Source organism: Haliaeetus albicilla, chromosome 16, assembly GCF_947461875.1.
Source record: "Haliaeetus albicilla chromosome 16, bHalAlb1.1, whole genome shotgun sequence".
Classification (NCBI taxonomy): Eukaryota; Metazoa; Chordata; class Aves; order Accipitriformes; family Accipitridae; genus Haliaeetus; species Haliaeetus albicilla.
The window spans coordinates 28,820,719-28,846,460 of record NC_091498.1 but is presented as its reverse complement, the minus strand read 5'-3'; the positions used below and the strand labels follow the sequence as shown (position 1 = coordinate 28,846,460).

General features: G+C 39.6%; 1 protein-coding gene and 1 long non-coding RNA gene across 3 annotated transcripts in view; one reads left to right on the top strand and one right to left on the bottom strand.

Moving 5' to 3' along the window:
- Positions 1-25,742, top strand: part of NAV2 (neuron navigator 2) — a 420,329-nt gene that overhangs the window by 109,014 nt on the left and 285,573 nt on the right. The gene's annotated exons all lie outside the window — the stretch shown is intronic.
- Positions 180-8,923, bottom strand: LOC138689332 (uncharacterized). The gene is made up of 2 exons (XR_011328209.1): positions 8,857-8,923; positions 180-961 (listed from the first exon to the last, which is right to left on the bottom strand). It is a non-coding gene; the product is annotated as an uncharacterized lncRNA (long non-coding RNA).

Here is a 25,742-nt window from a genome sequence, read left to right as displayed (position 1 = left end):
AGGAATGCTTCTCTAAAGTAGGCAAAGTTATGTTGCAAGAGACAGCAGTATCTATTCTATAGCTGCAATGACCACAGGCAAGTAAAGCCATACTGGCTATTTAATGCGTAGGTAAGAGCTGCTTGCCCCACAGTTCTCATTCAGTTTTCACTCCAATATTAATTTTGTCTGGGAAGTGGTTTCAAGTTTTATATTGTTTTATTGATCCACTGACACACTGAAAATTCAAAAGTGGCTTAAAGATATATACTGTATTGCATGGTAAGGGTAAACTGTCAGAATTGGTTCTACAGAGCCGTAGCCATTAACTTGTACCCTTGGAGTTCATACTTCCAGCTCTGATCATTTTTAATTCAAAGACAATGCTGCATGAAAAAGTTTCTTATAAAGCATTAATTTGTCGCTAAATATTAACGGATTTAGCTGTGAATTTTTAACGTATGCTATGCCAAAGTATTTCAAAATGCAATGTGTATTTTTGCTTTTGAGATAGAAATGCTAAACGCAACTAGAGGAAAGGGGTGCTTTTGTTTTCAGATGCACAGTGCTGCTGCTCACAGGGTTCCTTCTGAGGAAGACTAGAGAAGTTCTCAGCAACTTCTAGTAGGACTGGGTGAGAATAGCTTTTATTTCTGCTGTTGATCTCTTGATAGTTATAGTCATAGATTTGGTTGCCTGTGTCATTACTTCATGTTGGGGTAACAGTTTGGGTAAGACGTGGTTATGTGTTTGTGAGTTTTAGGTGGATCCATAACTTGCAACGCTGGTGATTTGGCATGGCTGGTTAGTGAGTAAAACTTCTCTGGGCTTCATTTGAGGTTTGTTATTGTGTTGTCTTGTTAAGCTGTAGCTGAATCTGGCTAATACCGCCTTGAAACCAAGCAAGCAAGATGGCACTGTTGTATCATGGTGTTCGAGTGGCCGTCGGGTCCGTCATCACCCGAACAAAAGGAGGAGACGCCTTGCAGTGACACACACACACACGAAAGAATTGTCGCTATACGGAACTGCGAAAAATTGATCTCATCATTGCGACGTGTTTCCTAAAATTAAGTCTGAGCTTTCTTTTTACTGATTTTCCCCCTCAATACTCTTAAGTCAAACAATTTTTACCTTCCTCATGACCTGGATGCCACTTTGTTAGTGATTTCCGTGGTCTTTCTGTAGTGGAGTGTTGGAAGATGTGCCTATCTGCACCTGGGATTTTATCAGAAAATAAGTTGAGGCTTAGGAATAACTTACCAGGGTTGATCTCGCTGTGTGGGCAAACTGGAAAGGCTGAAGGGGTGCGTGGGGGGTGTTTCCACAGCTTCCTTTAGTAGCTTCTGATGAGTTGGCATACTCCTTTCTTGAAAGGAGTAACTATCTTCATCTGGTTTTGTGTCTTACCAGAGCACGTGGCATATATTGTATAATACAAAATGTCTCATCTGTAATGCTGGGCCTTTCTAAAAATACATTTTATTTGAGACAGTGTTTATTGATGCAGGTATAAGTGAAACTCATAGAATCTGTTTTCACAGAATCTCAAAACCAATACTCAGAGTGACTGATTCTGACTTTAATATGTAGGTCTATAAAACAAGAGAAGAAAGCAAACCTTACAGTATTATCTATTCTCTTGTGTGTATCTGCTTAGAAGTCTTTCACAGTCAGCAGGTGGTATATTTTATGCGCTTAATTTTCCCTCGCAATACGAAGGCACCTTGCCACTTCTACAGCAGTAAATGGATGTTGCTGTTGCTCGTGGAAGGCAGTGAATTCACCATTTTCATTTTTACCTTTAAAAAGTCAATATTCATAAAATGAGAGGCAAAAATAATCTGTCGTGATTGCCCAATATGGGCATGTATATTATTTTATCAGCAAAATAAGTGATTTAATTTCAGATAAAAGAAGCACCTGTTTCTCTGTCCCTGTATTGCTGGGCTTCTCCCCCCCCCATTTTTTTTCTTTTCCCCTGCACAGAGGGCCTGAATGCCAACAAAAATAGCCTAGAAGGGTGTTAATGTTCTTCTCCATGAGCTATCAGATCCACGAACATGTTTTATTTGAAATGCCTAAGATTCCCTCATGAAGCTCTCGGGCTGCGATAGGGACTGGAGCACGTACGTGGGTTTCTTTATGCGTCCCAAAGGTAGGTACACGTGTAGTTTATTTTGACCTACTGGTTCTGGGAACGAAGTGAATGGGAGAGCTATGTAAGGCAAAGTCTTAGCAATAGGCCTTCTGTCAAGGGGAGTTCGCTTGCTTTGGAGCTGGACCAGCCATCAGTGTAAACTGCAGCGAGAGCGCAGCGGAGGAAAAAATGCGTTGCCTCTGCCAGATCTGCTGCAACGCAAGGAATATTTCCCCCCTTCTGTGCCTTGCTCCATGTTCTATCTTTTTAACAGCTTAATTTCCTTTTTTTTTTTTCAAACATATCTATCACTGAAATGCTTTCCATCATTTCAGGCTATTTTTATCCTCTTATCATAGTTATTTCCTTGGGTAAGTAGTTTCCTGGCGTTGCTGCTGGCGTATGCTGCTGGGAGCTGGAACGCGCAATGCGGTACAGTAGGTACGGGCTGTGTGGGAGATGAGAGGCAGCGCTTCAGCAGTCCTTTTCTTTTTTTTGCCCGCTTCAAATAAAACAGCTCCCACGTCAGCAGAATGGTGCCGTTGAAGGAAGAAAAAAAAAAAAAAGAGAAATTAAAAAAACCAAACCCAGAAAACCTACTCAAACTTCATGGATGTAAAATATATTCAAGGAGTCAAAAGGGAGAATAACTAATTTTTCCAGTTTGCCTAGCTGTGCAATCAACTGGGTGCTCTTTGCTAATTTTTTTGGATAGATTTTAATCCCTGCAGCTGAGTTAGACTGACAGTGTCTCTTATCAAAGTACCTGGGGGGAGAAGGTTGGAGGGCGTGGGTGGAGGCTGTAGCCTGGACCTTTGATTTCTGTATTTACAGGTTCTGATATTTTGTCTAACAAAATCAGCGTAAACAGGTGGGGACCGACAATCTCCACGATGCACAGCGGGAGCATGGAAACCATGGTACCTGTTGTTCAAGCTCTCCTACAAGCATGCGATCCCATACACGCCTCTTTATGTGCTGTTTGTTATGGATGTATTTTGACTTGGTCTTTTCAGTGCAATTATTTTGAGGAGTTTTGCATACTATTCCATACACAAGAAAAGTAACTGTTTCCTCACGTACCTTTTTGGGGGTGGTTTTGATCAAGATTCCCTGGGAGCATTTGTTATGCTTTCTTACTATGGTTTACTGAATTTATAATCCCTCGAAAATTAATAGGGGTGTGGAGGAGGGAATTACATGGGGGTGTGTGCACATCACTGGAATGAGCAGTTCTCTAGGTCTTGAAAACCTTTTCTAGAAAATGTCATCGTTTTGCCTAGATTTTATAGAAACTCACTACATTAAGTAGTAGCAGAGGAGACGCCGATTTAAAAGAATGCATATCATATGTCAAACTGCTATGCAAAGGGAAGAAAAATACATAAGCACTTTTTTTAACCTCAAAAAAACCCAAACAACCCAACACTTTGTTAGGGCTTAAACTGACATTGAAATGCATTAGCTATGTGACTTTTTACCATTAAATTGGAGTATTGGCATTTTACTCATTTCTATTACTGGGTCATTTCTTGTGCATGCTATATTAAAAATTTTAAAATTAAAATATTAAAAATACTATTGACTTCCTTAAACACACAGAAGATAACCCAAAGAAATGCTAACTAATAAGCTTCCTTAAGACAGAAGCAAGTTTTTTAGGTCCTCTGTTGTTGAAAAGGACTGCCTTAAAGTGAATGTAGACTCCTATGTAATAGAAGCTTTAATATCGTTGAATTAGAAATCCAACCTTTGTGTTTTAAATCACTCTTGCAGTTATTCAGCCAATCTTGATATTCCTTTTTTTCATCCCCTATGCTTCTAGACAAACAGATGTTCTGGGCCACTTGAAAAAGAGATGGGGCAAATGCTTTTCAGAACTTGTCTGATAGCTTCCTTGGAGCTTCAAGGGATATCATATTTGATAATAAATGCTACCTGTGAAAAATGAGTTACCAAACTGAAAGGTGTGGGTCCAAGTGAGCTAGCAGTGGAGCTGTGAATCTGACAGACGTTAACTTGACTGTGGTTATATTTGAAGGTAATTTGAAATAATTTGGCTGCAGATGGAATTACTTTTGAGAAAAACTAAAAATTAGATCTCTACCATACATTAACTTCAATGAGAACTTTGTTGTTCAGCAAAACATGGTTGTATTGGTGGTGTAGTGAGATACTTCTTCTCCATAATGATTGTCAACCGTATCCGTCTTTAAACTGCGACTTCCATTTTATTACTACCTTATTTTGTAACTTGATGTTGACTTTGGAAACGTTACGTCATTAACCTAACTAAGGTGCTGGTATGATGTTACTGCAGTTCCCCTCTTTTCAGGGTTCAGCCTGATCTATTCCCACAGTGCTAAGAACCCCGTTGCTGTTTGGTTTTTGTTTCTTCCCCTCGATTCATGCCTTTGAGTTATGCCATGCTCCTACTGTTCAAAATTAAGGTTTATAACTCACCTTTATCTTTGATCACAGCATTCTCATCTCCATTTTGTGCTTTTCCTATTGGATTTTTAACAATAGGTTTCACTTACTAATTTTGTCTTCTATTCTTCTAGATATAATAGCCTGTATTACCTGGCTTGACTTAATGAAATAATGGTTGTTACTTAAAAATAACTCTTCATTGCGAATGTCTAGGTATCACTTCTTTGCCTTTAGGCTCACTACCATTTGGTGCCCCCCCCCCCCTTTTTTTTTTTGCTTTCCAGTAAGTTAAATGTATTAATATGTTAGAAATGCAAGCCATAACATTGTCTTTGCATGTTTTTGATTGCAGTAGGATTATGGCTTTGAAGGATTATTACTTGTAAAATTACTCTGCTGTAATTAGCAGTCACAATTAATTAATGATGAATGTTAGGAGTAAGAGGATCCTTAGTCTACTGTCATGTTCAGCTCACAAAATCTCTGCAGGTAGGTTAGGGTCAAATCTGTTTTTCCTGTTGATCTCTTTCTAGTGCAAGTACCATTAAGGAAAATGAAGGCTTCCTTGTCTCTTGCTGTCTCTCAGGGCTTCGGTAGCACGTAACTGCTTTGGGAACTCAAAGCTTGTATGTTAAATGCTAAACCAGGCACGCCAAACTCTTCTTTGATCAAGCCTTTAGGATATTATGGATCTTTAAAGCAAATGTGCGATACTCAATGGCAAGAAACCACAGTGAGGCTTATTGTTCAAATTACCTTCAATTATTACCTTTTAAAGATTTAATAATTTAAACAATTTTAAGGATTCCATCATTGTGTGTTGAATGACACAACCAAAGCAAGTAGGATTGGGTTTGTGGAGAGCACCAGTGCTGGTGTGCACAATCATCCTCAGAAGAATCTGCAAAAAAGCAGATTCTTCTTTCTAGAAGTTTGTATGTGGATAGGGATGGGTTGAATTGAGCCTGGGATAAAAGATTAGATCCAAGATCTCCCTGAAAACTTTAAAGAAACTTGAGGCTTGCTCTTAAGCCCTAGTCTGAACAGCACAGCTGCAGCCCATCTTTTTCAAAAGCTGTAATATCCTACGGATTTCAGTCTTTCTGTTATTTGGTGAAATTATGCTGTGTATCAGTTTCTTCATCTGAATTTTCCTGCCTTCGTTTGTTACTCCAGGTAAATAAAGGTTACTCCAGGTAAAATAAAGAACTTTTCTAGAAAGGCAGCAAGATGGGTATGGACATAGGTGTGTACAGTGAGGTTGAAAGGGATGTGACTGCTCATGATGTCTGCGTGGCAGACAGAAGGTATTTTCAAAGAAGACAGAACACAACTCCTCAAATCCTGGCAGGACAAAGCAAATCCAGAATTATCTTGATGCCCTTCAGAGCGGACAGCTCAGCACAGTATATTGCACTTGTTTCCTATAAAGTCCCAGCGGAGCACACCCTCTTCCAAAAACACTAGCAACAGGTCAGTTCTAGTGTCGTTATTACATCTAGCTAAATCTGTTCAGTTGGGGTTTTGTTTTCTTTTTTCTTTTAACCACAGATGTTTCATATCCCCATGGTGTTATTAAAGCTGTTTGCATTAGCATTTTGGAAACTGTTTTCAAGCATTTGTACCTGCCCCTAACTACTACTTCATTTGTCCTTTCAAAGCAGACAGCTTTGGCTTGTTCAGGTGCTTCTTACTCGGTTGTGCTTCCCAAAGTGATCAACTTGTTATATAGTTATTTTAAAATCAAACTGGAGGCTTTTCCTTTTCATGTATATCTATAGCTTTTTATTTTTTCTTTCTCTCTTTTTAGTTTGCCTTTTACACTGTGATGCCATTTAGCATTATTGAGTTCTATTACAGGAATAGGGGATAAAGTTTGATGCCATTCAAATTAATCAGTGTATTTCATAAAATATGAGAAATTAAATAAATATAATTAAATATTAAAACATGAAATTTTGTGGTGATGAGAAGTGATCAAATAACTTTATCACTGATGGTGAATAAGACATTTTAAAATCTTCAGTCACTTGTTCATGTTTTACATTAATCTAACATAAGACATGATGTTCTAACTTGATGTTTGGTTTAAAACAATAGTGAACATGAGGTTTCTAGGGGCAGATGTAAGCAGCTGGACATGCCAGATCATACCTTCTGGGTAGAAGGAGGCAGGCACAGTAACTTTGGGAGGGAAGATAGCAATGTGGTGTGTGTGTGTAGGTAGGGCCATTGTAGCTTCAATTCTACAAAGCTTTTTTTAAATCAGTTGACTAATACAAGGAAGTAGCCATCAGTAACAGAAGACGTGATTTTGTCCAGTTCACTGAGTGAAGAGAAGCATAGGTGAACTCCCTGTTGAGAGTACTGCCTTCAAGATGTCTTGTTTTCTTTAGTATATTCAATTTGTTGTTCTAAACCAACTATATCATTATTCTTCAGCTACAGGAACTGTCCTACCTCTCGCTTTCCTTGCCTAACATGTCGCTTCCTCATTTCTTCCCTCATTTTCATCTATACAAAGAAAGGATGCATGCCGTGACTTTTGCACTGGCCCTACGTTTCCTTTTGTTTCCATAGGGTTGGGGATGGCCAGAAAGGTAGGCTGCTTTATCTACCACACCCCAGAAATTCATGCTGAAACACAGGTAACCGGGCTTAGTATTCTGCTCTGACATCAGGGTGCTTGAGGATCAGCCTCCATAGGACTATGAATCCCTTTAAAATTCAAATATTAAAGTGTCACTCACCTTCCAGCCTCTAGGCTGGTTGTGGTTGTCCTTGTTAAACCCTAGACTGACAAATGATTTTTAAACCTCAAAATGCATAGGGAGTCCTCATTCTTTTTAGCATTTGGCTCAATTCCTATGGTATGTATCCACCGATGTTCCTAACTAGGTCAGAAAATGAAGGTTTAGCACTGACATGGTTGGAAGTAAATAAAGTAGGGCCTTTCAGATACTACTTGACTTTTTTTTTTTCTTTTCTTTTTCTCCAAGACTTGATCCAGTGCTGCAGTCATGAAGATCATTAGTAAGTAGAGAGGGTAAAACGGCTATTTAAGGGTCTGCGTGAACAGGTTTCATCACGTAGTGAATCAGTCTGGGTGTGCTGCAGGGAGATGGCAGACACTTCGGAGCAGAAAATGGAGAGAAAAGCTCTCCCAGCTAGTTACGCTGCTAAATTAAGACTTGTCTCTCCTTCAAGCAGGACAGATCAATCTTAAACAAATTTGAACTAACCACTGAATAAGCTTCCATCTGTAGCAAGAAGTTTGGTTATTACAGAACTTCTCATTGCATTGAGCACCAGATTGCCAGCAACACCCTAGCCCCAGGAGAAATCAAAGACAATTTTGAAATGCTATTGCGTAAGCTGCATCTAAAGATCTGCCCCTTGTTCAATTTGACTAACCTTCAAGTATCAGTGGGATTTCTTTTGTCAGATGACTGAAACCTTTGCTTGTGTGTTTACCTTTTTTACTGATACTTGGGTGCTTTGTCATGTAGACTAGTTTGTATTTCATACCAAAAAGAATTCTCTGTATCCAATATTTGACCTGAAAGTGTTACCAAAGAGAGCTGTTAAACTTATAAATCTATTTCCCAAATGCATCCTACAACTCACAGTGGTCACTCACATTTTCACATCATGAAACATGCCAAGCTAGAGGGTGGTAAGAGTCAAATTAATTAGCAAAACTATGGGGAATCTGGATATTTCTTCCCTTTGTTTTAATTTCAGCATTAATCCCACTTTAAAACTCATGCCAGTGCTTGTAACTAATGGAGGCTGACTTACCAACTTCATCGCTGTTTTGCACTAGCATGTCTCTTTTATCTAGAGCATGAAAAACGAATGACACTTGTTCAAAAGAAAGCTGAGTTACTTGTGCCATGGGGTACCAATTAAAGCAAACACTTTTCAATTTGCTTTGTCAAGTAGGGGCAAAGCAGGGGATGAAGAGAAGAGAGAAGAGGATTCAGCTTTCATTTTGTTGGATACGTTGCCTCAATTCCACCCCAGAAACCTAAACAAATGATGGTACAACCACTGTTTCTCATAAAAACCAGTGAGGAGGAACAGGAGATTTCCAGTTCCATTGATTAGGGATCGAGATGCTTACCCAACATGCGAGAGAACCTGCTTTTGGATCCCCGTCCTCAGGCGATGAGGTATGAACCTGGGAATGGTCCAAGAGCATTCAGATGCAGTATTCAGGATAGGGTTACCTCGACCTCTTATTTTCTACAACTTTGTAAAACAAGCAAAAATCCGAGGTGCTCCTTGGCACGGGAACTTACCGCCTCGCCTCCCGGTGAATGCCGTAGCCAGCAGACACTCGAGTCGCTCGCTACCTTCTGCCCAAAGCCTAGGTAGGAATTTTGTACGAAATGAAATAGTGTCAACAGAAGAGGAGTCACCTTGCCGTGCTGTAAGAGCTAGCGATTGCAACATTCCGCAGGCTTGTGTAAGGATTTGGTTCCAGTAACAGCTTGGGATGAGGCCAGCGGAGGGTTTGAACCATGGTGCTGCTGCGGAGTCCAAAACCACCCCTGGCTCATCTTTCGTTTTCCAGATTTGCCCGTGAAAAAACCATGGGTTTTAATTTATGCTGTTTAGTGTATTCAATTTAAACTCATTACCAGGGATGGTTTAACCAAAATTAGGTTTTAATGGATAATTTGTTTGCTGAATAAAATCGTGCAGCTTTGATAATCGGAATTTTCCAGCAATCATTAGGTAAAATGTTTGTGGCAATGAGAAGGTCTGTGAAGTGACTGAGTGATCCAGTTTGTCTTTCTGGCACTGATACTGGCTCCTGTTTTCCCAGTTACCAGAAAATCTGCAGGTATCACAGCTGCGTTGTATGCCGTGGGGTGAAAGAGCAGCACTACGTATGAGGTTTGCAACTCTAGTCTTTCTATTAAATCCTATTTTAAATGGAGCATATTAGTGCATCGGGGTGTTCTTAACTTCTTAGCACTACAGGAAACACTACAGAAAATACCACTGTTTAGTAGAAGAATGTCGGCTGGTACCTGAATGGGTATATACTTACTGTTTAACGTTACTAAAAGCCAAAGTTTTGCACTTCAAGACCAAACTTCTGGTTTGCGAGCAGAAATTATCTGTGCATCCTATTGACTGCCATTTTAGTAAAATGAGTGATATTGTTATTGAGTCATTATATTAGCAGGGAATGGGGGGTTTTGCCGTTGTTTGTTAGCAACAACTTGTGGAAAATCAAGTGTAGCAACAATTCTGCTTTGGGATAAGAAATTAATTTTAAAGTAAGTAGGTAAAAACAGTAACTCGAGCCAAGCTATCATGAGTGATTTCAACCTCCCATCTGAATTCTAAGCAAAATACTGTGTAAAGGAAGAGTTGCAGTTATAGGGTAGAGATTCCTAAGGTTCCTTACCAGACCAAAGGACTTACACAAATGTACTCTAATATTAAAAACGTAAATGATGATCCTCCAGTATGTGTTTTCAACTCTTTTAATTGACAACTCTCACTTAATTTGGCAATATATTTAGCAGTGTTTAATCTCAGGTACAATTTAACAAGAAAGATGGCAACCAGAGAGGCTGGGCAAACAAGTTATTAAAAAAGTTCCTGGTTGCCATCAGTATATTTGTTTTCAGACTAGGTCTCTTAGTTTGTTTCCCATCACAATGTCCTGAGAAGACCTTGCTCTAGTTTTTTGGGGGTTTTGTTTTTGATTTTTTTTTTTTTTTTTTTAAAGCTTTGACATGTGTTATTCCCATGATATGTGCAAGTATTCCATTAGAGTTAATCAATCAACACCAAATAACAAATGCTTTTACCATTAATGGGAGCGATGGATGTGCGAGGAGGACAGAACCGTGTGTGTAAAAGCCGCAGAAAGAACAGGTGGAAGCGCTGTGGGGTGTTTGCCGTTTGAAAATATCCCAGGTGGGTCTCGTGTTGGATTTGTATGGCTGCCTTTTGAGATAGAGCCGGATTAGGGGGTCGTAAAATGTGCAGCTTGTTTTCCAGTTATGGACTTTGCCAGATAATGAAAGTGGGAATAGGGTACTGCTTATAATATATAAGGATGGGAGGAAGAGAAAAGAATAATTCATTTAAGAAACATCACGTCTTTTTCCATTTATCAATGTAACATACCAGATGCATGTTTTTAGCACATTCCACCTGGAGGTATTCTTCAGTACTTGGTAGTTTAAATAGCAATTTCTGCTTTTCATCTAGCGGCGGTCAGGACTAGTGTATTTGCATATCTCTGATTTCAGCGTGAGGAGGTGTGTAATTAGCTGGTAACGCTACCCGACTTTTTACGTGAACCTGGCGTTGATACGAGGCCGTGACACACAGAGACCAATAAATGTCTGTCTATAAGTGACGTTCCAGGCTGAGGGAACTTTACCTGTCATGTTTTTATCTTGCTCTGTCTTTTAGCTGGCTGGAGAGCTCAGGACGAGCGGCAGGGATGGCCGTCCAGTTCTTGTGCCGCTCTGGCACGCAGCTCGCCGCTAAAAGACGTGGGCGTTTGCCGTAGCAAACCGCGTCCGAAGGTGTTGACTGCTCGTTGTATGTGGCCGTCTGCTTTGGTTTGCTTCCTTCGTGGTGCGGGGGAAAGGGGTGATGGCTAGAGCCAAATAACCTTTATTATGTGTGTTATTTTACTTAAAAAAAAAAAAAAAAAAAAGAGTAAACCACATACCCAGCTTGCTTAAAAGTAGGTAATTATATGGCCTGGGGATCAGAGGATTTGTATATAAAATTAAATTGCCATTTAGTCCCCTCCAGAGTTTGGCCTGTTTCTTTTAGTTATGATTCCTAAGTGGATATCCCTGACAAAATAGATGTGCAATTTTCTTAGCTTAATTTATAGTCGGTCGCTCAGCATCATTGGTCCTGAACCTTTTTATACCAGAAATTAATCTCTCCGTAGTCAGCTGCGCGCTAGGGAAGCAAGAGCATGAGTGCGCAAAGGAAAAATGAGTCAGTGTTCGCACAGTGAGTGTTTTATTTTTTGCCATCATTATTGCAGCATTCAAACAAGTCTCTGTCATTTTGGTTATACCCAAGTGTTTGTTTTATTAAGTATTCTTTTAAAGAGGTAATAAACCTAGTGATAAAGGGTATGTATATTTGTTAAATTATCCGAAGCTAATGGTTTTTTTTTGTTTTAAAAAAATGAGACCTTAAGAAACAAATTTCATCAAGAACTTTTTTCTTGAGTTTCAGTATATAGAATACTTTGTCTTGGGGAAGAAAACTCTACAGGATTAGAGCAGATCTTTTAACTATACAACCTCCGATTTCAAAAAGTTACAGCAGGTACAGTGTGGTTTTTTTTTTAAAGAAGCTACTATTTTCCATTAAAATGATGGTAATTTTATGAGTATATTTCTCTTCACTGTGAAATTTTATGAATTAATTCAATTGACCAGGTGAATAAGAGTCTTTTCTTAGTTAAGTTACTTAACTCCGGTCTCAAGTGAGGGGGAGGTTTCCCGTGGAGCTATTTTTGATTTATGTTAAGCTGAAACTTTATCTGAATTTTAGGTCCTTTTTCTATTAAGCAAACACTGGTGCATTGTTTCACGTGTATAGTTTTATCATGAACCTCCCTTGAACTACGCATGGATGACGTGAACAGAAGTCTCACATATGACAAACATCTGTTAAAGACTGTAAGGAAGTGCTGTACAATCTTAAATAGCAAATTCTTAGAATGGGATATACAGTATGAGTAAAAAGTCACTGGTTGAAGCTGAGGATGACAATGTTGCCAGCAATATTTTAACTAAATTCACAGAAGAGGGTTCTTATAGCCCCTTCCACTTTATTTCTTGTTAATTTAGACTTAGTGACTGATACTGATATTTTGTGCAGTTCACAGCAAATGAAACATTGGACTAGAAAGGTTTTTCATTTGGTAGAAAAGGAGATGTTTAGGAAAATGAATTGCATTTTAAAAACCCCAAGCAACCAACCAGCTACACCCCCGCCCCAACTGGGGAGTATCTTATTAAGCACAAAAATCTGATTCTTGCTGAGAGCCTTTTTCAGTAAGCTTAGATGATGTAGGTTCAAAAGATATGCTGTGGGCTCTGATGAATGTTTTGTAAATTTATCACAGGTTAAAAAGTGTGTGAGTAGTTCAGATTTACATGCTTTTTATGCTCTCAGGACAATAATTCCCTATGGGATAGAGCAGCATTATTAATACCTTCAAAGACGTATGTTGGCTTTACCAGGCTTCCAGGTAAGAGTGAGGGAAGAAGGGATAAAAATCTTAGCCCCCCCCCCCCCCCCATTTTCTTCCTTCGTCTTCCTTAATGGGCCACATACGTTTGAAATAAATTTGGCAGATCTAAGTTTAAAGAAAAATACACATCCAGAGTATTCTTCAACTATAATTAATAACAAGCATAATGAGTCATTTATTGTTTGCAAAGGCATTGAGGCATTTATTAATGTCACATTTCACTAATGATTTAAGAAAGGATAAGTTAATAACTCTGAGTTATGACCCACTGATACTATTGACTCATTTAGCATTTTGTAATGCTGACCTGAGTGTACTTACGGAGTGTTAAATGCTCTGGCCTGGATCTGATACAATATTCACACACATGCTTAATTTGGGAAGTTACGGAGAGGCTTTATCCTATTCACACATTTGTGATTGCTGCATTTGCTATGGGACATCACGCAGTCTTAATTGGAAGGATGTTCATTAAGCATACACCATTAATAAATAATGAGCACCATAAATACAGTGACCTTTGAGATAATTGTCATTTACATGTTTTGATTCATTACTGCATTTTCCTCTTGTTTATTCATCAGGCATGAAAATGTATGAATTTCTTAGCTTCCCAATGCCTAGCAATAGATCATGTGTTTTATGATAACTTGTAAGGGATTTTATAGAAAATGTTTTGCGATCTTTGTTTTAAATACAGGAAATGACAGAAAGATGGAATTAAGCACTTTAGTTGGCATAGCAGTGACTATCTATCACTTTATGAATTTAAATGTAAATATGTAAACAGACTTCATATTCCTTGCAGACATGTAGATTCATGTAGACATACCCCAGCCTAACCCAATGCTCTGCAGCTTTCCCACTGATTCAAGAAGAGCACCATCAGCAGAAGGCTCACAGCATCTCTGCTGCTGTGGGGTGAATATTGTAGCCTACACCTAGCTCTGTGCTAGTGATCGCTATCACGCTGGTTTAAAGCCGGTTTGGGCATGTCTACATGAGCTGTAGTCGCAGCTGATTGCCAAGCAGACGTTGTCTGTAATTCCCATATTCCTGTTTAACTTGGCAGGTGTGTATATGCGGAGGGGAGAAGAAATAAAAAACACAAACCCAAATCAAAATTAAAAAAAAAAAAAAGAAAAAAAGGGCAAATCAAGAATATTTCTAAAATGTAAATTTATAAAATAACAGTTGAGACGTGATCCTTTCAGTTTAAGTCATCCTGAAACCATTTGCAAAGCTGGTTCAGTTTCCTTTAGCTTTCTTTTCACGTGGTACACGAAATGCAGGTCTTCTAAAGATTTTGAGGTCAAGGTTAATTTTACTGTCTGAAAATAATTTAAGGATAATATTAATTTTTTTTTTTTGTTTTCTGATGAAGGTTAGAGTTGACATGTAATAGTTGAAGAACACGGTTTGTCAAGAATGTGAGGCATGTACGCAGTACATTTAAAGTAAACATTCAGTTATGATAGGAGGGTTTCTATCCATAAGCAATACTTAGTTGGTTCCTCTTAAATACCAAGTTATGGTGAAACATAATTTCACTTTGTTATTATAATGGCCTGAGTTATAAACCAAAGCTTCCATTTTCGTTTTCCTACCTTTTTGTATTAAGCTTGCCTGTACCCAAAGCAGTGAAATGTTTTAATCAGAAGACCAAGAGGCCTTTTATTTCCATTACCCCAACAATTTGAATCATTTCCAAACTATTGATTGATAGTACATCTCATTTTATTAACTCGCCATGTTGACTCTTCCTAATGGAGCAATTAACCTCCTGATGCTCTGATTCAGCAGCCCCTTCTAATGCACACGCATTCCTTTAATTCAATTTCTCCGAAATAAAGGGCAGCTCTGTTGGTGAAGGTTTTGGGTCTGTCACCGTGGTCTTGTACTGATGAGCTCTATGAGCAACTTCAGCTCACAGACCCTTTGAAATAATCCCTGGAAGTCGTGCTTCCCTCTTCACATGAAGTGCTTTGGTGAGCAGCAAAGTGGTGTATGATCTGTTTTTATCCGTAACGCACCTGTGAAACTCATCTAGAGGAGCGGTATCAAGTTGTTAAGGAAACCTTCAGTCTGATCTTTGCTTGCTTGTGGCTTAGAAGAGCCCTAGTCCTTTATATGTGTATAGCTTCTGGAAAGGGTCTTCAGCCTTTTGGAGCTCTCTTGGAGTTCAATTTACTACACCAAGGAAGCAATCACACAAACAAGAATTGAGATAATGTTGTTGCTGCCTTTTTTTTTTTTTGGTAGAGTATATAGCTAAAATGTTAAGAGGCAACATATTAAATTCTAATATACCAAATGTGAGAAGAACCCAGGATGAGAAAAAAGGGATACAGAGGGACAGAATCCACAAAACAGTTGGATACCTTCATGGTGTTTCACAAGTCTCCGATCTTATTTGTACCTATATTTGTACTTAAAGTAAGTTCTTGCAGTCTTACTAACTTCCCTTTCCCTCTATAGCCTGCCCCCCCCCCCATCAAACCCCAAACACAGAGCTTTCTTGCTTTTAGTTCCCCTAGTACAGCAGCCTTGCCCATCTTTCATTATTGCTTCTTGCGAGCCTTAATCTGAAAATGCATCACATTGAGCCCTTGGAGGCTTCTTTTGGAGGCGTGGAGAAGAAGAGTAATTATCAGGTTTATGATAATCTGTTCCAATATTAATGACTTGCATTGCAAGAAATGAAGATGAAATTTTGACTCATAGGACCAAATCCTGATGGGCAAATGGGTTCAGACTGGCCTTTAATCTGAATACAATTGTCTGCATTGTCTGGCCCCTTCGGTCTGTCCCTAGGTTGGTGACTAAGACAGTGATTGCACTTTGGTGGGAATAGCAAACTTTTCTCAACAGCAATGACTTCAGAGATATTCCAATAATACTGTTTTTGTGGTTTGCTTTGGTGTTTTTTTTTTTTCTGCATGTCATTGTATCTATGCGAAGGTTTGAATTTTCAGCAAATAATCATTAAAATGATGTTCACTAAATCACTAAAATGATGTGCCTTCCTTAAAATGCTGATTCATACCCAGACTTAATGAGAGTCTGGATAAATAAATGGGCAGAAAACTGCTGGAAGCTGTGGGTGACTGAGATGGACTAGCCTAGCCTAGAGTTTCCTGCAGTAAGAAGAGAATTTTCCATCTGAATCAAGGAGGAAGAGAAATACAAGTGAGATGATATCTTGCATTCTTTATAGAGGAAGACTTGGAAGCAACTCCCATTAGAAAAAATCAATTTGCTTCACAATACCAGGCTACACCATATCTTTTCTAGGATTTTGCACCTCGTGAAGGTAAATGTTGACTTTTTCTTTGTCTTCTGAAGTCCATATTCTTGGATGAACTTTATTATGCGTTCTCACACAATAGCAGGCTTCAGTGTCTCAGAACAAAGCCTTACGGTATCTTTTTACCGCTGGTGATAGTATTTACCAGATGGAAGTGATTTAGGAGACTAGAGCAGATATGAATTGTTTCGAATTTTAATATCTTTCCATCAGAAATTTTTATCCCTTAAACCTATTCCTATGCTAATATATAATCTATCGGCACACAAATAATACAGTATTTTCTTCATGCCGTGATTATTTAAGTTTCTATCAGTGTTCTATGGCTGATGGAAAACTGGCATCGCTAGACCAGTTTAAAGGATTATCAGTTTGCATGTTTGGCATTCTTGGCCTGTTAAGCGTTGTATTTTATACTTAATGCTTCAAGTTTAGCATGATAGATTAGCGTGCTTAGTTAAATGTTTTTACAATTTATGGTCTTATTAACTGTTCTGTTGTTCCTGGGAAATATGTCTGTCTTTTTTCTTGATGGATGTCATGTCACAGTAATACCTCAGCTTGTAAATCAGGTGTTGCTTAATGCTATGATGATGTTAGAATCAATTTCAGATTAAAAGTACTGAGAGATATATAAATGAAGATATCTAGATATATAAAAAAATATCAGGAAGTGCAAAAAATCCTTCTGCTGACTTATGATATGAATTCACAAACTCTGTCAACTGCCTTGCAAGCTTTGTTACTGTAGTGCTCTCCACAGGCACAGTTAAATTTATTGAAGGTAAAATGAAGGAGCTTGGCAAGTCCAAGAGGCATCAGAATTCAGGAGACACCAAGAGCTTATGCATCTTTAGGCTCAATAGCAGGATGTGTGAAACTCGAGATCAGGAACGAGCAAGGCTGTAGAAGAGTACAAAGCTTCTGTTTAACTCTTGTTCTAAAGGCCGTAGGTGATCTCGCACATATGTGCTTAGATACGTATGCGCCTATAGTATCTGAGAGTTTGGATGCTATCCATGATAACTACATACAAGAACAAATTCTGAGGTGTATATATATGTAGACACTGTGCAACATCTGTATTTCTTTTTTAATCCAGATTCTGGAATATGGTGTCCCTTGGAAACCAGCTGGAGATATGAGAGAATTTTGGATGATATTTCCTTCAGATTTTTTTCCCGGATGCTCTGAATTCCTAAGTTTCTTCTTGTGCCAATGGTCTCTCTCATTACTGCCAGTCAAGTTATAGAATCATAGAATGGAGATAGATATATAGAGAGATATAGGTGTATATATATATTAAAAAAAAATCCGCATGCATATACTTGTATAGTTCAGAAAACTAAAGGCTGTGATCTATCTTGGTTTTTTTAATACAGTCACTAAAATTTCAGCTCTTTTCCAATGGAAAAGGTCATCAAGTCTTCATTGCTAACCATCTGTGTAAATAACTTTAGTTACGTATTTAATGATTTTTTGGCCATAACCCTTAGCTTGTTTTGCACCTGCTCTGAGCTTTTTAAGCATGAGGCAGATCCAACCTGAAACTTATCTATAGCCGCATTAGCATATTATTGTACCTGAGGTAGTAAGCCAAGGCTCTTAGCTTTGAACTTCAGCTGGCTCTGGCAGATATGGCTCTGAACATAAGCTGAATATGAAACACAAACACTGATGACAGCGTAAATCTCACCCTGTGGGGCCTCGGATCATTCTGTACTCTTTTAAGTGCCAAACACATAATATTTTTATGTCTTTCAGAAAATCTTTTTTGACCAGGACTGATTCCAACCTTCACCTCAAAAAGAATATTACTTAATACAAGTTAAATAGCAATTCTGAGTGTGAAATAGAATAGGAAACATTGGTTGCTGTGGATGTCTTTCAAAATGGAATTATTGAATGATTGTGTAATTACTGTTCTGCACTAATAATTACTGAATTATTAATACCTTTTAAAAAGGGCGACTCTACAGATACCAACTTTTTCATGTGAAAATCTCTAGCGTGTAGCTTATAGGTGGAAGATCATGGTAGAAGCGTGGGGCTCTCCTCGTTGTGTACCTAAGGCACCTTGTCATTTGGTGTCTAAAAGGTGTCACTAGCACCTACAGAGGCCACATGAGAAACTCGCTGATACCCAGGCTAATTTTAATTACTCTCTATTGTGTAGAAATAAATGTTAGTTTAGATTAATACGAGACCTCTCTGAGGCACTTTCGAAATAACCCAGGCAAATAGTTCCCATAAATATATGTATTTTTTCTTTTAGCAGTGATGTTTTTGGGGTTTTTTTGGCTAACTAAAAATAGATGTCTGTATCTTCCTTAGACTGAGGATCTAAAGATCTTTGTTAGAAGGTTAGGTCCTTAAAAGGAACAGATAAATCCTGTAACAAGCGTTGTGTGGGTAGGTATTTGTAAGCTACTTTTTCAGTATCACAGTGAGGGGTTTTGTGGAATTGTATAGCGTTGTTTTCTTTGCTCTCTCCTTTCTGTTTGCCCTCCTCCTTTCCATTCTCCTAAACAGTAATTAATGCCTAGGATCAGCATGGTTGCTGCTGCCATGAGAATATACTGCAGGAGGAACAAAAGAATGACGTATGCTTTGAAAAGGAGCCAGATAGTGAAAAATTATTACAGCCTGCTTAATTACGGGCTTTTTCAGAGCAGCATGTTTAGTTTTGCATCACTTCAAAAAGTAATAGTTTCGTGGCTTTTTAAAAACAAGATAGCCAAAAGAAAACTGATGTACATTATAAAAAGAACTGTGATTATTTATTTTTTTTTAGTGTAATATCTGGAAAAGTTTAGGCTGAAGAACAGCTTTAAATAAATCATTTCATAAAAAGAAACAAATATCACCTAAAAATACAGAAAATGTGATTCACCATTTCCACTCAGCTGGAGATGTTTGTTCAAGGCCGGGTCCCCTGCTGCTGCCGCAGTCGTTATCTTTGATTTCAGCGGGAGCAGTAGCAGGCTGCGTTGGGGCAGCAGCGTTTACTTAACGCCTACGGTCTTCGGTCCTCACCGCCTTTGTTTAGCAAAGGGACAATATCAGTGCTTGGGAGAGAAGGTTCTCCGACCTCTTCTGAGGTCTGTGCCTGCTGATCGGGCAGCGCACGAGGCGGCTGCTCCCTGCATCCCTTTTTTTTGTGTAGGGTTTGCATGGTTTCCATTTCTCTTAGAGGGCTGCTAGGGCATCACGGGCAGCTGATAGAAGTTACAGCCGCTTGCCCGTCTTCCCTTTGGTTGTGGGGATGCTCGGCTGCCCTGTGGCTTGTGCACGGAGAGCCTGTGCGGAGGGGGACCAGCCTGAGCTCAAGGAGAGCCCGCTCGGGCTTTCTGCTCCTCTCCCGGCCATGCTCGCGTTAGGAGCGGCTGCCTCGTCCTCCCAGAAACAACCTTCCCTTCAGAGGTGCAGGTGGGGCAGGAGATGACTTCTCAGTTGTCGATCAGATGCTCTTCCCAAGTGCTTGGTCTTCCGCCCGCCCAACAGACAGGTCAGCATGTGTACTAAACTTGCGAGGAGAATTGCTTTCCAGATTAGAAAGGCAAAAGAGGAAAAAAAAAAGTGCAATTCTTGAAATATAATGGCTCCCATGTAGAGCTGTTCTGTTCAGCCAGATGAGAGATTGTAGTTGATGGCTGTTGAACTCACCTAACCTGATCTTCTTAAGGTGGGCTCTTGGGCGTTCATACGTAACCCCATGTTCTGAGTCCGCCATCAAAGCCACGAGCTGGCAATTTTTGTGTTTCTCTAATGGAGGGAAATCATAATGCTGAACCCACATGTACACATACTGTGCACACACAAAACCCCAGTGGGTCTGTATTTGATGTATCCTGGATTAGGTACAACTGACCAACCTAAACATGCCTTGTGCATTAGGTGCGCCTTTTAGAAATACCCTGGTTTTTATTTTTAAAACAAGTTGTTGACATGGAACATCTTCAGTTATCCTCTCTGTCCTCTTAACAAGAAAAGTTAAGCCTTACAATTATCTGAGATGAGTTTTAACAAGTCTTGCGTTTGAATAATATCTGAATCCTGAGGTAGCATTCATCTTCTATTAAAAAAAGGAGATGAATGGAGCACTCTCACTATCATCAAAAGCTGAAACTTTGCTGTGTTGTTTCATACAACTTGCTTGGAGTTATGCAGGCAAGCATCATATCGAGTACGAAATACTGATTTTTCTTTAATAATACCATTTTAATATTGATTACCTGATCAGATTGGTTGTGTGCACCGTGACCTAAACCGAATGGGATATATTTCAGATATTCAGTTCCAAATTTGTTCTAAAAATAATGGAAACTAAATTATCTGAGAGTTGACAGGGTCTTTATTTTGATAGCTTTTTTAATTGAGGAATTTTTTTCCTATTTAGTATTAGCATCTGAAGAACGCTTTGCTAAAGGAGGAGTATGAAGGCAGTTCAGTTTGATAACTTCTCAAGATTTTTTGGGGAAGGTTTCTGCTAAGGTTTCTAGGGAAAAAGTAGGTAGGCTAGACTTACAATTTCTGATACTTCTATGGTAAATGATGAGATGGGGGGAAACCTAAACAAGTATCTCAGTATTACTCCTTAAACATCATGAGGAGAAGAACAAAATTGCAGCATTTGTCTTGTGCCTCTCATGCATTTTTTTAATCTAAACATTGTTTTTGGTAACTCTGCACCTTGTTATCTGCTTTTGGCAGCATCATGCATGTTTTCATGTATAGGAAAGCCCGTATTTCCCTTGTACTGAATGTGCAAAATCTCTTATTTACCCTGACTTACGTTAGGTGAATGTCATGATAGTACGAAGGCACTTTCATGCTAGTTCTAAAATGGCAGGTTGATTTACATGTTTATTTTTATAATATTGAGAGAAAAAGTAGTTCAATAGCACTATTTTATATGCAGGAAGAGAATATTTTGTATGCTTCGCTTCTGTCATGCGAAAGTCTGTAAATTGCTTTTGACAAGTAGATAACTTAGAAATTGCTTTAGTGACAGAAGTGTTTTGAAAATAAACCTTGAAAGTGAGAAGATGAAACCTGCAATTATCTAATGGAAGACTGAGAAGGTTTTTAAAAGCAAAACAGAACATAAACACTAGAGTTGCTGCAGTTATCTGACCTCTCCACATGCTGTGCCATATCTTTATATTGTGGATATTTAGGGCATGATTTTCCAGATTCCCATTAGCTACAAAATGTTCTGGGTGAGGCACCGGGATCACAAAAACATTGGAGAGCACTCGCACAGAAAACATATTTGCTTTCCAGGTAGCAGCATTTGTGGAGGCAGAGAATTTCTTGAAAAATTTCGCAATTTCTTCCTGAACTTCTTTATTGCTTTTGTATCTTTCAGGTTTTTGGCCTCCCCGTTGCCTTTCTGGCAGGGATCGAGGCACGTATTTCACGTGAGAGCCTGATGCGTTGCTGTACGCAAGGGTTTTATTGTGGCTAAATGCCCACTGAATGCTTGGTCTTGGACCGGGACGAGCTATGACTGTTGGTAGTTCCTGGTACGCTAGTGTCAAACCCGTGTTCTTCAGAAGGTCTTGCTGACGGTAGAGTTTCAGTCTTGTTAAAAGAACGTTACAAAAGATTTTTCTAATGAGAACAGTTTGGGTCACAAGTAAAGGAAGACAAAGATCGCTGAGATTTCTAGGACTCTGGTGGCAGAAGAGATCTCCCACAGCCGGCCCATCCTCTTCTTGGGGGCTTTGGCTGCAAGCTTGTAGTCCTTTCTTGTTTTTCATGACCGTGGCTCACCGGTATGCAGCGTTATTACTGCAAGAGTTGAGTATTTGCCTCTTGATTCATGAGAAACTTGTTATTCTGTACAAATAACTTGTGACCTTTGATGTGAATCCTTGGAAAACTTTGGAAAGAAAAAGAATTAGAAAGGGAGAAGGTTTGGTGGATCCTGTTCTTGCTCATGTCTGCTGTTCTTTGCGATTTTCGGAAGCCACTAATGCCATTCTCAACTGCGATTGAGACTACATGATGACTTCACCTCCCTGTTACTGCCACCTAAAAAAGCCTATGTCAATCTGAGGAAACAAAATAGGCATCTTCAGTGCTGCAGCAGGAGGTTTACATTCATTGCTATGGCAGTTCAGCAAACCTGCCTATTTCTGTGGGCGTCTAGCGAGATCGTGACGAGTTTAGGTCATGGTGTCTGTATTGCTGCAGGGGAATGACTCTTGCACACATGTCTGCATAGGAAATATTAGTGTCTGGAAGCTGAGCAAATCCTTATTGAAACTGATATATAGCTTTAAAAATGAGTCTGTAATGTATTATGTCCCCGAGGAAAGTCCTAAGAATTTTTGGCCTGTGAAACACATGTATGTATGTACTTCCAAAATACAACTGCTCCAGCTAAAGATAGGTAGCTGCCAGTGATTGCAATGATAGAGTACGGCAACACCCAGAATAAAATGTATGTGAGACAGAAAGAATATCAAGAACATCAAGAACCTTGTTAATCTGTTGTGTAGTCCCATCCAGGTTAAGGCTGGGATCAGTTGCTGTCACTACTCCGATGCCAAATTAATCCTTTTGAACAGTTACAGTTAACAACTCCGAGATGCTGCTTTCATGCTTAATATGGTATGAAGGGTCTCGTTTGGTATTGGAAGTAATTTAAAAAGTAGCTGGGAAGATTTGCTGTTCATCTTCAAGGCATCCTACCGAGGAAGTTGTATGGGACATAAGATTGATGACGATGGCTGAAAGACCATGTCTGATTTTAGAGTAACTCAAGGGACAAGGGACTCGATGGATTATTTTTTATTAAACTTTGACTTTTGTATTCTTTTGGCTAAAATAGAAGTAGAAAAACCACATAAACACATAACGAAAAATACTTCAACTTGCAATTATTACGGCCCTAAATAAGAGTTCCTTTTAACTGGCATTAGTTGGCATTGTTGCCAAGAGAAACAGTCCCACCTTCCCCTGGCAGCTTGTTCACATTCCTCCACCGTTGCCTCCTCCACTGTGCCAGCGCGAGGATATGTGCAGCTGTGCGTTGACATGGGCTGAGGAACCGGCGCAAGGTAACGTTAATCCAAGAGAAATGGTGGGATTTTTGTATTACGGTTTTATCTCAGATGAGTTAGCCGCTCCAGCTCGTGGCCTGGCTCCGTGTGTGCCGGTGCGATGGGAGGAACAACGCGGGGCAGGAGCGAGGGACTGAGAAGAGCAAGTTCTGCGCTTTGGGTGACAGCGTGGCACCACAGGAGAGTTGTGCTGGCCTAAGTGAAGGGAGAATAGAGAGATAAAAGGTTAAGTTCCTGGATTTGTCACCTTTGAAGTCTCATGTTTTGCAGGACAATGAAGAGTAGTAGCGACCAGTGTGCAAACTGCCGTGGTGCAAGGGTGTGAAGCGTTGTTATTTTTCTGTATTTGAGTCATCAGCTCTCAGTGTCTTTATAATGCTCCACAATGGTCTTGCAAATTATCATTGTATGAAATAGTCTTTAATGTCCTCTTTCTGGGTAGGTGGTGTACGTGGGATCCTACTATACTGCGGACACAGTGAAACTTCTCTGTTTTATAGAGCTGTGTTTTTTTAATAGGTTTCCTTTGTTTTTATTTTGGTGTATAATTCTCTGTAAAAGTACTTTGTTTAGTGCTTCTACAATGGAGTTGATGTGCTGCTTTTAACTGCAAGTACGTATAGGGGTCATCTAAGATACTGAATTAGCCGAGCAAAGATTAATACTATCTCTGAAGCTGTTTTCTCCTTGGTTAAAAAGAAAACAAAGTGAATTGCATGTTGAGTGGGTGTAAAGAAGCTAAGGAAAATTTTCTGATAGGCCTTTGGTATATGTGTTGGAGGATGTTTGCTTCCTTGTGCAACTCTACTGACTCTTGTCCAATATTTTTTTTTATCATGAAGTGAACTTGTACAGGCACATATTTGTTTATCATAAACAACTCAGAAGCTTTAAAATCTCTTTTCTATCTGTCATCCATTTGAATGAAGTATCCTCTTCATAAACAACTGCGTGGTCTTCAATATACTGTGTCTTAATTTGCGTATGTAGCTGAATGGAGGACAGAAATGTCTTTTAACACATTTGGGATGAATGGAAAATGCAGCTTTACTGTCCTTGTGAACCCACCCTCTGCTTTTTCTCAACAGCATTAAAAAAAAAAAAAAAAAGGTAGTCAGTAAAATATTAATTAGTAGAGTTGCTCCTGTACGTGATTTCTTCAGTTACCACTGTTGATGACAGCAGCTTCTGCCTTGCCCCCGGACATCCCACGCGTGCAGAAGGATGCCTCTCTTCATCCCCGTTCCTTCTTTTCTTTCTTCCCACGTCCTGGGCACAGCCTCCCTAAAGTGGCCAGTGCAACCTCCTTTTCCACCTCGAGGCAAAGCGTTGTGGGGTCCCTGGGTCCCCTGCAGCCCCTCTTGTGACAGCTCCGATGCAGAACAGGGGGGTCTCGGCAGCGGCCGCCGGTTCCCTTCCCCTCTGGGGTGCCCGCTCCCTTCTTGCTGCTGCTCTCGTGATCCCCTTGCTCTCTTGGAGCTGCTTTGCAGCAGCAAGAAGAGGAAGGGAGGCCCTGGAATAGTGTTGGAGGGATGTTTTGTCAGGTGTGGAGGAGGAGTTTCTTAATAGGAAAAAAAGAAAGAAAAAAAAAATCATCCTTCTCTCACAAACCTGTTGGCTCCTCCAACATTTGCTGTGTTACCTGTTTTGATCTCCTTATCTCCAAGGGACTTCATTTCATTTCTCTGACCAGTGTCGGAAGCATCAGTCTAGCCACTACCTAGTTTTGACAGACACTTTGGAAAACAGCAAGGGAGCCTTGGAGCTGGGAATTTCTCTTATTTGCAGAAATAAGCTACTGCCAGTCAACTCTTAATGCCTATTTTAACCTCCCTGCCCAGGTGAGAATCAGGAGCTGCTACAACTTCCACCCAGTGCAAGCCAGAGCACTTTGCAGTGCTCCACATACTATGTGTGTGTGTGTGTGTGTTACAGCTTGGGAGCTGTGGTTTGTAATGTTATTGGGAAAAGAGAAAGCCAAGTTGGGTTGGGGGGGCCTAAACAGATGCTGATGGCCTTTTCCCAGCCATAATCCTCCCTAGAACGGAGGTAACTTCCAGTGCCACCTCCTGCATCTGCACAACTGCCTACATCTACAGTAAATTGTCAAAACACGTATTGAGGATAAATGCAACAAAAATCAAAACACAGAATGAGCCTGAGAGTGTAACTTCAGAATAATTTCAGGTTTCTGACCTTTGTGGTTTATGTCCATTTAATTAAAAACCAGCTTTTAGAAATTGATCTTAATTGCGCTGGAAGCATCTTCTCTCGCAGCAGATGTTCAATAAAATACAAGCTGGGCTTTCAACAATTACGTTTCTAGTTATGATGTCTTTGTTGTGAAAAGTTGTCATCGGTCTGAATACATCATTTGGCGAGCCACCTGCCTTTCCTTTTCTCTACTCTTACCCGCTCATTTTCTTTTGAGGTTGATACTGGAAAGCATAAAACCTGAAGAAGGCCTCCCTTCTAAAAATTTGCTTCTCGCATTGTGTTCTCCTGCTAATGCTTATTTTATTAGCCCTCTTCTTACTCTGGCAG